The following is a 15,177-nucleotide window of genomic DNA, read 5'->3' on the forward strand; positions in this document are numbered from 1 at the left end:
ACTCTGACCCAGGACTTGACCCCAGATTCTGATCCCAGACACTGACTCAAGACAATGACCCAAGATTCTGATCCCAGACTCTGATCCCGTACACTGACCCCAGACTCTGATCCGAGACACTGACCTCAGACTGATCCCAGACACTGACTCAAAACACTGACCCCAGACTCTGATCCGAGACACTGACCTCAGACTGATCCCAGACTCTGACCCCAGACTCTGATCCCAGACACTGACACCAGAATCTTATCCCAGACACTGACTCCAGACTCCGATCCCAATACACTGACTCCAAATTCTGATACCAGACACTCACCCAAGACACTGAACCTAGACTCTGCTCCCAGACACTGATCCCAGACACTGACCCCAGACTCTGATCCCAGACTCTGACTCAAGACTCTGAACCCTGACTCTGATCCCAGACACTGACCCGAGACTCTGATCCTAGACTCTGACCCAGGACACTGACCCGAGACTCTGATCCCAGACACTGACCCAAGGCACTGAACCTAAACTCTGCTTCCAGACATTGATCCCGGGCACTGACCCCAAACTCTGATCCCAGAAACTGAACTCAGACTGATCCCAGTCTCTGACCCCAGACTCTGATCCCAGATACTGATCCCGGACACTGACCCCAGACTCTGATCCCAGAATCTGACCCAAGACACTGACCCCTGACTCTGATCACAGACAGTGACCCCAGACTATGATCCCAGACTCTGACCCAAGACACTGACCACAGACTCTGATCCCAGACACTGAACCCAGTACTCTGATCCCAGGCATTGACCCCAGACTCGAATCCCAGACACTATCCCCAGACTCTGCTCCGAGGCACTGACATCAGACTGATTCCAGACTCTGATCCCAGACTCTGATCCCAGATACTGATCCCAGTGACTGACCCCTTACTCTGATCCTAAACACAGACCCAAGACACTGACTCCAGACTCTGATGCCATACACTGACCCAAGACACTCACCCCAGACTCTGATCCCAGACACTGAACCAAGGCACTGACCCCAGACTCTGATCACAGACACTGACCCAAGACACTGACCCCAGACTCTGTTCCCAGCCACTGACCACAGAATCTAATCCCAGACACTATCCCCAGACTCTGTTCCCAGACACTGACATCAGACTGATAACAGACTCTGACCCCAGACTCTGTTCCCAGACACTGACATCAGACTGATAACAGACTCTGACCCCAGACTCTGATCCCAGATACTGATCCCAGAAATTGACCCCATACTCTCATCCTAGACACTGACCAAAGACACTGACGCCGGACTCTGATCCCAGGTACCGGACTCAGACTGATCCCAGACACTGACCCCAGTCTCTGATCCAGATACTGATCCGAGACACTGACCTCAGACTGATCCCAGACTCTGATCCCAGACACTGATACCAGATTCTTATCCCAGACGCTGACTCCAGACTCCGATCCCAAGACACTGACTCCAAATTCTGATACCAGACACTGACCCAAGACACTGAACCTAGACTCTGCTCCCAGACACTGATCCCAGACACTGACCCCAGACTCTGATCCCAGACTTTGACCCAAGACTCTGATCCCAGAATCTGACCCAAGACACTGACCCCTGACTCTGATCACAGACACTGACCCAAGACACTGACCCCAGACTCTGTTCCCAGGCACTGACCACAGACTCTAATCCCTGACACTATCCCCAGACTCTGATCCCAGACACTGACATCAGACTGATAACAGACTCTGACCCCAGACTCTGATCCCAGATACTGATCCCAGAAATTGACCCCATACTCTGATCCTAGACATTGACCAAAGACACTGACGCCGGACTCTGATCCCAGGCACCGAACTCAGACTGATTCCAGACACTGACCCCAGTCTCTGATCCCAGATACTGATCCCGGACACTGACCCCAGACTCTGATCCCAGAATCTGACCCAAGACACTGACCCCTGACTCTGATCACAGACAGTGACCCCAGACTATGATCCCAGACTCTGACCCAAGACACTGACCACAGACTCTGATCCCCGACACTGACCCCAGTACTCTGATCCCAGGCACTGACCCCAGACTCTAATCCCAGACACTATCCCCAGACTCTGATTCCAGACACTGACATCAGACTGATTCCACAGTCTGATCCCAGAGTCTGATATCAGATACTGATCCCGGACACTGATCCCTTACTCTGATCCTAGACACAGACCCAAGACACTGACGCTGGACTCCGATCCCAGACACTGACTCCAGACTCTGACGCCATGCACTGACCAAAGATACTCACTCTAGACACTGATCCCGGACGCTGACACCAGACTCTGATACCAGACACTGACCCAAGACACTGAACCTAGACTCTGCTTCCAGACACTGATCCCGGACACTGACCCCAGACTCTGATCCCACGCTCTGACCCCAGGCTCTGATCCCAGACTCTGAACCAGGACACTGACCCCAGACTCTGATCCCAGAGACTGACCCAAGACACTGAACCCAGACTCTGACCCCAGACTCTGATCCTGGACACTGACCCCAGACTATGATCCCAGTCTCTGACCCAAGACACTGACCCAAGACACTGACCCATGACACCGACCACAGACTCTGATCCCAGACACTGACCCCAGAACTCTGATCCCAGGCACTGACCCCAGACTCTAATCCCAGACACTGACCCCAGACTCTGATCCCAGACACTGACATCAGACAGATCCCAGACTCTGATACCAGACTCTGATCCCAGATACTGATCCCAGTGACTGACCCCTTACTCTGATCCTAGACACAGACCCAAGACACTGATGCTGGACTCCGATCCCAGACAATGACCCAAGACACTGACCACAGACTCTGATGCCATACACTGACCCAAGACACTCACCCCAGACTCTGATCCCAGACACTGAACCAAGACACTGACCCCAGACTCTGATCACAGACACTGACCCCAGACTCTGATCCGAGACACTGACCTCAGACTGATCCCAGACTCTGAACCCAGACTCTGATCCCAGACACTGACACCAGAATCTTATCCCAGACACTGACTCCAAATTCTGATACCAGACACTCACCCAAGACACTGAACCTAGACTCTGCTCCCAGACACTGATCCCAGACAATGACCCCAGACTCTGATCCCAGACTCTGACCCAAGACTCTGAACCCTGACTCTGATCCCAGACACTGACCCGAGACTCTGATCCTAGACTCTGACCCAGGACACTGACCCCAGACTATGATCCCAGACTTTGACCCAAGATGCAGACCAAAGACACTCACTCCGGACTCTGATCCCAGGCATTGATCCCAGACTCTGATCCCAGATGCTGATCCCGGACACTGACCCCAGGCTCTGATCCCAGAATCTGACCCAAGACTCTGACCCCTGACTCTGATCACAGAGAGTGACCCCAGACTCTGACACCAGACTCTGATCCTGGACACTGATCCCAGACTCCGATCCCAGACTCTGACCCAAGATACTGACCCAAGACACTGACCCTAGACTCTGCTCCCAGACACTGATCCCGGACACTGACCCCAGACTCTGATCCGAGACACTGACCTCAGACTGATCCCAGACTCGGACCCCAGACTCTGATCCCAGACACTGACCCCAGAATCCTATCCCAGACACTGACTCCAGACTCCGATCCCAAGACACTGACTCCAAACTCTGATACCAGACACTGACCCAAGACACTGAACCTAGACTCTGCTCCCAGACACTGATCCCAGACACTGACCCCAGTCTCTGATCCCAGACTCTGACCCAAGACACTGACCACAGACTCTGATCCCAGACACTGACCCAGTACTCTGATCCCAGGCACTGACATCAGACTGATTCCAGACTCTGATCCCAGATACTGATCCCAGTGACTGACCCCTTACTCTGATCCTAGACACAGACCCAAGACACTGACGCTGGACTCCGATCCCCGACACTGACCCAAGACACTGACTCCAGACTCTGATGCCATACACTGACCCGAGACACTCACCCCAGACTCTGATCCCAGACACTGAACCAAGACACTGACCCCAGACTCTGATCACAGACACTGTCCCAAGACACTGCCCACAGACTCTGATCCCAGACTCTGACCGAGGACTTGACCCCAGAGCCTGATCCCAGACACTGACCCCCGAAACTGATCACAGACACTGACACCAGACTCTGATCCAGACTCTGACCCCGGACACTGACCCCAGATTCTGATCTCAGACACTGACCCCAGACTATGAAACCAGGCACTGACCGAAGACAATGACCCCAGACTCTGATCCCAGACACTGACCCAAGACATTGACCCCAGATTCTGATCTCAGACACTGACCCAAGACTCTGATCCCAGACTCTGATCCCGTACACTGACCCCAGACTCTGATCCGAGACACTGACCTCAGACTGATCCCAGACTCAGACCCCAGACTCTGATCCCAGACACTGACCCCAGAATCCTATCCCAGACACTGACTCCAGACTCCGATCCCAAGACACTGACTCCAAACTCTGATACCAGACACTGACCCAAGACACTGAACTTAGACTCTGCTCCCAGACACTGATCCCAGACACTGACCCCAGACTCTGATCCCAGACTCTGACCCAAGACTCTGAACCCTGACTCTGATCCCAGACACTGACCCGAGACTCTGATCCTAGACTCTGACCCAGGACACTGACCCGAGACTCTGATCCCAGACACTGACCCAAGACACTGAACCCAGACTCTGATCCCAGACTCTGATCCCGGACACTGACCCCAGACTATGATCCCAGACTTTGACCCAAGATGCAGACCAAAGACACTCACTCCAGACTCTGATCCCAGGCATTGACCCCAGACTCTGATCCCAGATGCTGATCCCGGACACTGACCCCAGGCTCTGATCCCAGAATCTGACCCAAGACTCTGACCCCTGACTCTGATCACAGAGAGTGACCCCAGACTCTGACACCAGACTCTGATCCCGGACACTGATCCCAGACTCCGATCCCAGACTCTGTCCCAAGATACTGACCCAAGACACTGACCCTAGACTCTGCTCCCAGACACTGATCCCGGACACTGACCCCAGACTCTGATCCGAGACACTGACCTCAGACTGATCCCAGACTCGGACCCCAGACTCTGATCCCAGACACTGACCCCAGAATCCTATCCCAGACACTGACTCCAGACTCCGATCCCAAGACACTGACTCCAAACTCTGATACCAGACACTGACCCAAGACACTGAACCTAGACTCTGCTCCCAGACACTGATCCCAGACACTGACCCCAGTCTGTGATCCCAGACTCTGACCCAAGACTCTGACCCCTGACTCTGATCCCAGACACTGACCCCAGACTCTGATCCTAGACACTGACCCAGGACACTGACACCAGACTCTGATTTCAGACACTGACCCAAGACACTGAACCCAGACTCTGATCCCAGACTCTGATCCCGGACACTGACCCCAGACTATGATCCCAGACTCTGAGCCAAGACACTTACTCCAGACTCTGATCCCAGACATTGACCCCAGACTTTGATACCAGGTACTGACCCCAGACTCCAATCCCAGACAGTGACCCCAAACTCTGATCCCAGACACTGAACTCAGACTGATCCCAGACTCTGACCCCAGACTCTGATCCCAGATACTGATCCGAGAAATTGACCCCATACTCTGATCCTAGACACTGAGCAAAGACACTGACGCCGGACTCTGATCCCAGGCACCGAACTCAGACTGATCCCAGACTCTGACCCCAGTCTCTGATCCCAGATACTGACCCCGGACACCGACCCCTGACTCTGATCACAGACAGTGACCCCAGACTATGATCCCAGACTCTGACCCAAGACACTGACCACAGACTCTGATCCCAGACACTGACCCCAGTACTCTGATCCCAGGCACTGACCCCAGACTCTAATCCCAGACACTATCCCCAGACTCTGATCCCAGACACTGACATCAGACTGATTCCAGACTCTGATCCCAGATACTGATCCCAGTGACTGACCCCTTACTCTGATCCTAGACACAGACCCAAGACACTGACGCTGGACTCCGATCCCAGACACTGACTCCAGACTCTGATGCCATACACTGACCCGAGACACTCACCCCAGACTCTGATCCCAGACACTGAACCAAGACACTGACCCCAGACTCTGATCACAGACACTGTCCCAAGACACTGCCCACAGACTCTGACCGAGGACTTGACCCCAGAGCCTGATCCCAGACACTGACCCCCGAAACTGATCACAGACACTGACACCAGACTCTGATCCAGACTCTGACCCCGGACACTGACCCCAGATTCTGATCTCAGACACTGACCCCAGACTATGAAACCAGGCACTGACCGAAGACAATGACCCCAGACTCTGACCCAAGACATTAACCCCAGATTCTGATCTCAGACACTGACCCAAGACTCTGATCCCAGACTCTGATCCCGTACACTGACCCCAGACTCTGATCCGAGACACTGACCTCAGACTGATCCCAGACTCAGACCCCAGACTCTGATCCCAGACACTGACCCCAGAATCCTATCCCAGACACTGACTCCAGACTCTGATCCCAAGACACTGACTCCAAACTCTGATACCAGACACTGACCCAAGACACTGACGCCAGACTCTGATCCCAGACACTGATGCCAGACACTGACCCCAGACTCTGATCCCAGACTCTGACCCAAGACTCTGACCCCTGACTCTGATCCCAGACACTGACGCCAGACTCTGATCCCAGATACTACCAGGTACTGACCCCAGACTTGAATCCCAGACAGTGACCCCAAACTCTGATCCCAGACACTGAACTCAGACTGATCACAGACTCTGACCCCAGACTCTGATCCCAGATACTGATCCCAGAAATTGACCCTATACTCTGATCCTAGACACTGACCAAAGACACTGACGCCGGATTCTGATCCCAGGCACCGATCTCAGACTGATCCCAGACTCTGACCCCAGTCTCTGATCCCAGATACTGATCCCGGACACTGACCTCTGACTCTGATCCCAGAATCTGACCCAAGACACTGACCCCTGACTCTGATCACAGACAGTGACCACAGACTATGATCCCAGACTCTGACCGAAGTCACTGACCACAGACTCTGATCCCAGACACTGACCCCAGTACTCTGATCCCAGGCACTGACCCCAGACTCTAATCCCAGACACTATACCCAGACTCTGATCACAGACACTGACCCCAGAACTCTGATCCCAGGCACTGACCCCAGACTCTAATCCCAGACAATGACCCCAGACTCTGATCCCAGACACTGACATCAGACAGATCCCAGACTCTGATCCCAGATACTGATCCCAGTGACTGACCCCTTACTCTGATGCTAGACACAGACCCAAGACACTGACGCTGGACTCCGATCCCAGACACTGACCCAAGACACTGACTCCAGACTCTGATGCCATACACTGACCCAAGACACTCACCCCAGACTCTGATCCCAGACACTGAACCAAGACACTGACCCCAGACTCTGATCACAGACACTGATCGAAGACACTGACTCCAGACTCTGATCCCAGACACTGACCTAATACACTGACCCCAGAATCTGATCCCAGGCACTGATCCCAGACTCTAATCCCAGACACTGACCCCAGACTGTGATCCCAGACACTGTCCCAAGACACTGCCCCCAGAGTCTGATCCCAGACTCTGACTCAAGACAATGACCCAAGATTCTGATCCCAGACTCTGATCCCGTACACTGACCCCAGACTCTGATCCCAGACACTGACATCAGACTGATAACAGACTCTGACCCCAGACTCTGATCCCAGATACTGATCCCAGAAATTGACCCCATACTCAGATCCTAGACATTGACCAAAGACACTGACGCCGGACTCTGATCCCAGGCACCGAACTCAGACTGATTCCAGACACTGACCCCAGTCTCTGATCCCAGATACTGATCCCGGACACTGACCCCAGACTCTGATCCCAGAATCTGACCCAAGACACTGACCCCTGACTCTGATCACAGACAGTGACCCCAGACTATGATCCCAGACTCTGACCCAAGACACTGACCACAGACTCTGATCCCCGACACTGACCCCAGTACTCTGATCCCAGGCACTGACCCCAGACTCTAATCCCAGACACTATCCCCAGACTCTGATTCCAGACACTGACATCAGACTGATTCCACAGTCTGATCCCAGAGTCTGATATCAGATACTGATCCCGGACACTGATCCCTTACTCTGATCCTAGACACAGACCCAAGACACTGACGCTGGACTCCGATCCCAGACACTGACTCCAGACTCTGACGCCATGCACTGACCAAAGATACTCACTCTAGACACTGATCCCGGACGCTGACACCAGACTCTGATACCAGACACTGACCCAAGACACTGAACCTAGACTCTGCTTCCAGACACTGATCCCGGACACTGACCCCAGACTCTGATCCCACGCTCTGACCCCAGGCTCTGATCCCAGACTCTGAACCAGGACACTGACCCCAGACTCTGATCCCAGAGACTGACCCAAGACACTGAACCCAGACTCTGACCCCAGACTCTGATCCTGGACACTGACCCCAGACTATGATCCCAGTCTCTGACCCAAGACACTGACCCAAGACACTGACCCATGACACCGACCACAGACTCTGATCCCAGACACTGACCCCAGAACTCTGATCCCAGGCACTGACCCCAGACTCTAATCCCAGACACTGACCCCAGACTCTGATCCCAGACACTGACATCAGACAGATCCCAGACTCTGATACCAGACTCTGATCCCAGATACTGATCCCAGTGACTGACCCCTTACTCTGATCCTAGACACAGACCCAAGACACTGAGGCTGGACTCTGATCCCAGACAATGACCCAAGACACTGACTCCAGACTCTGATGCCATACACTGACCCAAGACACTCACCCCAGACTCTGATCCCAGACACTGAACCAAGACACTGACCCCAGACTCTGATCGAAGACACTGACTCCAGACTCTGATCCCAGACACTGACCCCAGACTCTGATCCAAGACACTGACCTAAGACACTGACCCCAGAATCTGAACCCAGGCACTGATCCCAGACTCTAATCCCAGACACTGACCCAAGACACTGACCCCAGACTGTGATCACAGACACTGTCCCAAGACACTGCCCCCAGAGTCCTATACCAGACTCTGACCCAGGACTTGACCCCAGATTCTGATCCCAGCCACTGAACTCAGACTGATCCCAGACTCTGACCCCAGACTCTAATCCCAGATACTGATCCCAGACACTGACCCCATACTCTGATCCTAGACACAGACCCAAGACACTGACGCTGGACTCCGATCCCAGACAATGACCCAAGACACTGACTCCAGACTCTGATGCCATACACTGACCCAAGACACTCACCCCAGACTCTGATCCCAGACACTGAACCAAGACACTGACCCCAGACTCTGATCACAGACACTGATCGAAGACACTGACTCCAGACTCTGATCCCAGACACTGACCCAAGACACTGACCCCAGACTCTGATCCAAGACACTGACCTAAGACACTGACCCCAGAATCTGAACCCAGGCACTGATCCCAGACTCTAATCCCAGACACTGACCCCAGACTGTGATCCCAGACACTGTCCCAAGACACTGCCCCCAGAGTCCTATACCAGACTCTGACCCAGGACTTGACCCCAGATTCTGATCCCAGCCACTGAACTCAGACTGATCCCAGACTCTGACCCCAGACTCTGATCCCAGATACTGATCCCAGACACTGGCCCCATACTCTGCTCCTAGACACTGATCAAAGACACTGAACCTAGACTCTGCTTCCAGACACTGATCCCGGACACTGATCCCAGACTCTGATCCCAGGCTCTGACCTAAGACTCTGACCCCTGACTCTAATCCCAAACACTGACCCCAGGCTCTGATCCCAGACTCTGAACCAGGACACTGACCCCAGACTCTGATCCCAGAGACTGACCCAAGACACTGAACCCAGACTCTGACCCCAGACTCTGATCCTGGACACTGACCCCAGACTATGATCCCAGTATCTGACCCAAGACACTGACCCATGACACTGACCACAGACTCTGATCCCAGACACTGACCCCAGAACTCTGATCCCAGGCACTGACCCCAGACTCTAATCCCAGACACTGACCCCAGACTCTGATCCCAGACACTGACATCAGACAGATCCCAGATACTGATCCCAGTGACTGACCCCATACTCTGATCCTAGACACAGACCCAAGACACTGACGCTGGACTCCGACCCCAGACACTGACCCAAGACACTGACACCAGACTCTGATCCCAGACACTGACCTAAGACACTGACCCAAGACACGGACCCCAGACTGTGATCCCAGACACTGACCGAAGACACTGACCCAAGACTCTGATCCCAGACTCTGATCCCGTACATTGACCCCAGACTCTGATCCGAGACACTGACCTCAGACTGATCCCAGACTCTGACCCCAGACTCTGATCCCAGACACTGATACCAGAATCTTATCCCAGACACTGACTCCAGACTCCGATCCCAAGACACTGACTCCAAATTCTGATACCAGACACTCACCCAAGACACTGAACCTAGACTCTGATCCCAGACTCTGACCCAAGACTCTGACCCCTGACTCTGATCCCAGACACTGACGCCAGACTCTGATCCCAGACTCTGACCCAGGACACTGACCCCAGACTCTGATCCCAGACACTGACCCAGGACACTGAACGCAGACTCTGACCCCTGACTCTGATCCCAGACACTGACCCGAGACTGGGATCCCAGACTCTGACCCAGGTCACTGACCCCAGACTCTGATCCCAGACACTGACCCAAGACACTGAACCCAGGCTCTGATCCCAGACTCTGATCCCGGACACTGACCCCAGACCATGATCCCAGACTTTGACCCAAGACACAGACCAAAGACATTCACTCCAGACTCTGATCCCAGGCATTGACCCCAGACTTTGATACCAGGCACTGACCCCAGACTCAAATCCCAGACAGTGACCCCAAACTCTGATCCCAGACACTGAACTCAGATTGATCCCATACTCTGACCCCAGACTCTGATCCCAGATACTGATCCCGGACACTGAGCCCATACTCTGATCCTAGACACTGACCAAAGACACTGACGCTGGACTCTGATCCCAGGCACTGAACTCAGACTGATCCCAGACTCTGACCCCAGACTCTGATCCCAGATACTGATCCCGGACACTGAGCCCATACTCTGATCCTAGACACTGACCAAAGACACTGACGCTGGACTCTGATCCCAGGCACTGAACTCAGACTGATCCCAGACTCTGACCCCAGTCTCTGATTCCAGATACTGATCCCGGACACTGACCCCAGACTCTGATCCCAGAATCTGACCAAAGACTCTGACCCCTGACTCTGATCACAGACAGTGACCCCAGACTATGATCCCAGACACTGACCCAAGACACTGACCACAGACTCTAATCCCACACTCTAACCCCAGACCCTGATCCCAGACACTGACATCAGACTGATTCCAGACTCTGATCCCAGAGTCTGTTCCCAGATACTGCTCCCAGACACTGATCCCTTACTCTGATCCTAGACACAGACCCAAGACACTGACGCCGGACTCCGATCCCAAACACTGACACAAGACACTGACTCCAGACTCTGATGCCATACACTGACCCAAGACACTCACTCCAGACTCTGATCCCAGACACTGACCATAGACTTTGATACCAGGCACTGACCCAGACTCGAATCCCAGACAGTGACCACAAACTCTGATCCCAGAAACTGAAGTGAGACTGATCCCAGACTCTGACCCCAGACTCTGATCCCAGAATCTGACGCAAGACTCTGACCCCTGACTCTGATCACTGACAGTGACCCCAGACTCTGACCCCAGACTCTGATCCCGGACACTGACCCCAGACTCTGATCCCAGACTCTGACCCAAGATACTGACCCAAGACACTGAACCTAGACTCTGCTTCCAGACACTGATCCCGGACCCTGACCCCAGACTCTGATCCCAGACTCTGACCCAAGACTCTGACCCCTGACTCTGATCCCAGACACTGACCCCAGACTCTGATCCCAGACTCTGACCCAGGACACTGACCCCAGACCCTGATCCCCGACACTGACATCAGACTGATTCCAGACTCTGATCCCAGAGTCTGTTCCCAGATACTGATCCCAGACACTGATCCCTTACTCCGATCCCAGACACCGACCCAAGACACTGACTCCAGACTCTGATGCCATACACTGACCCAAAACACTCACCCCAGACTCTGATCCCAGACACTGAACCAAGACACTGACCCCAGACTCTGATCACAGACACTGATCCAAGACACTGACTCCTGACTCTGATCCCAGACACTGACCCCAGACTCTGATCCCAGACACTGACCTAAGACACTGACCCCAGAATCTGATCCCAGGCACTGACCTAAGACACTGACCCCAGAATCTGATCCCAGGCACTGATCCCAGACTCTAATCCCATACACTGACCCAAGACACTGACCCAAGACACTGACCCGAGACTGTGATCCCAGAGACTGTCCCAAGACACTGCCCGCAGAGTCCTATACCCGACTCTGACCCAGGACTTGACCCCAGATTCTGATCCCAGACACTGAACTCAGACAGATCCCAGACTCTGACCCCAGACTCTGATCCCAGATACTGATCCCAGACACTGACCCCATACTCTGATCCTAGACACTGACGCCGGACTCTGATCCCAGGCACTGAACTCAGACTGATCCCAGACTCTGACCCCAGTCTCTGATCCCAGACTCTGACCCCAGTCTCTGATCCCAGATACTGATCCCGGACCCTGACCCCAGACTCTGATCCCAGAATCTGACCAAAGACTCTGACCCCTGACTCTGATCACAGACAGTGACCCAGACTATGATCCCAGACACTGACCCCAGGCTCTGATCCCAGACTCTGAACCAGGACACTGACCCCAGACTCTGATCCCAGAGACTGACCCACGACACTGAACCCAGACTCTGACCCCAGACTCTGATCCTGGACACTGACCCCAGACTATGATCCCAGTCTCCGACCGAAGACACTGACCACAGACTCTGATCCCAGACACTGACCCCAGAACTCAGATCCCAGGCACTGACCCCAGACTCTAATCCCAGACACTGACTCCAGACTCTGATCCCAGACTCTGATCCCAGATACTGATCCCAGTGACTGACCCCTGACTCTGATCCTAGACACAGACCCAAGACACTGACGCTGGACTCCGACCCCAGACACTGACCCAAGACACTGACTCCAGACTCTGATGCCATACACTGACCCAAGACACTCACCCCAGACTCTGATCCCAGACACTGAACCAAGACACTGACCCCAGACTCTGATCCCAGACACTGACCCAAGACAATGACCCCAGACTCTGATCCCAGACACTGACCTAAGACACTGACCCAAGACACGGACCCCAGACTGTGATCCCAGACACTGACCGAAGACACTGACCCAAGACTCTGATCCCAGACTCTGATCCCGTACATTGACCCCAGACTCTGATCCGAGACACTGACCTCAGACTGATCCCAGACTCTGACCCCAGACTCTGATCCCAGACTCTGATCCCAGACACTGATACCAGAATCTTATCCCAGACACTGACTCCAGACTCCGATCCCAAGACACTGACTCCAAATTCTGATACCAGACACTCACCCAAGACACTGAACCTAGACTCTGATCCCAGACACTGACCCAGGACACTGAACGCAGACTCTGACCCCTGACTCTGATCCCAGACACTGACCCGAGACTGGGATCCCAGACTCTGACCCAGGACACTGACCCCAGACTCTGATCCCAGACACTGACCCAAGACACCGAACCCAGGCTCTGATCCCAGACTCTGATCCCGGACACTGACCCCAGACCATGATCCCAGACTTTGACCCAAGACACAGACCAAAGACACTCACTCCAGACTCTGATCCCAGGCATTGACCCCAGACTTTGATACCAGGCACTGACCCCAGACTCAAATCCCAGACAGTGACCCCAAACTCTGATCCCAGACACTGAACTCAGATTGATCCCATACTCTGACCCCAGACTCTGATCCCAGATACTGACCAAAGACACTGACGCTGGACTCTGATCCCAGGCACTGAACTCAGATTGATCCCATACTCTGACCCCAGACACTGACCCCATACTCTGATCCTAGACACTGACCAAAGACACTGACGCTGGACTCTGATCCCAGGCACTGAACTCAGACTGATCCCAGACTCTGACCCCAGTCTCTGATTCCAGATACTGATCCCGGACACTTACCCCAGACTCTGATCCCAGAATCTGACCAAAGACTCTGACACCTGACTCTGATCACAGACAGTGACCCCAGACTATTATCTCAGACACTGATCCCTTACTCTGATCCTAGACACAGACCCAAGACACTGACGCTGGACTCCGATCCCAAACACTGACACAAGACACTGACTCCAGACTCTGATGCCATACACTGACCCAAGACACTCACTCCAGACTCTGATCCCAGACATTGACCCCAGACTTTGATACCAGGCACTGACCCAGACTCGAATCCCAGACAGTGACCAGAAACTCTGATCCCAGAAACTGAAGTCAGACTAATCCCAGACTCTGACCCCAGACCCTGATCCCAGATACTGATCCCAGACACTGACCCCATACTCTGATCCTAGACACTGACCAAAGACACTGACGCCGGACTCTGATCCCAGGCACTGAACTCAGACTGATCCCAGACTCTGACCCCAGACTCTGATCCCAGACACTGAAGCAAGACACTGACCCCAGACTCTGATCCCAGACACTGACCTAAGACACTTACCCCAGAATCTGATCCCAGGCACTGATCTCAGACTCTAATCCCAGACATTGACCCAAGACACTGACCCCAGACTGTGATCCCAGACACTGTCCCAAGACACTGCCCCAAGAGTCCTATACCAGACTCTGACCCAGGACTTGACCCCAGATTCTGATCCCAGGCACTGAACTCAGACTGATCCCAGACTCTGACCCCAGACTCTGATCCCAGATACTGA

The sequence above is a fragment of the Mobula birostris genome, chromosome 9 (genome assembly GCF_030028105.1).
Source record: "Mobula birostris isolate sMobBir1 chromosome 9, sMobBir1.hap1, whole genome shotgun sequence".
Taxonomy (NCBI): domain Eukaryota; kingdom Metazoa; phylum Chordata; class Chondrichthyes; order Myliobatiformes; family Myliobatidae; genus Mobula; species Mobula birostris.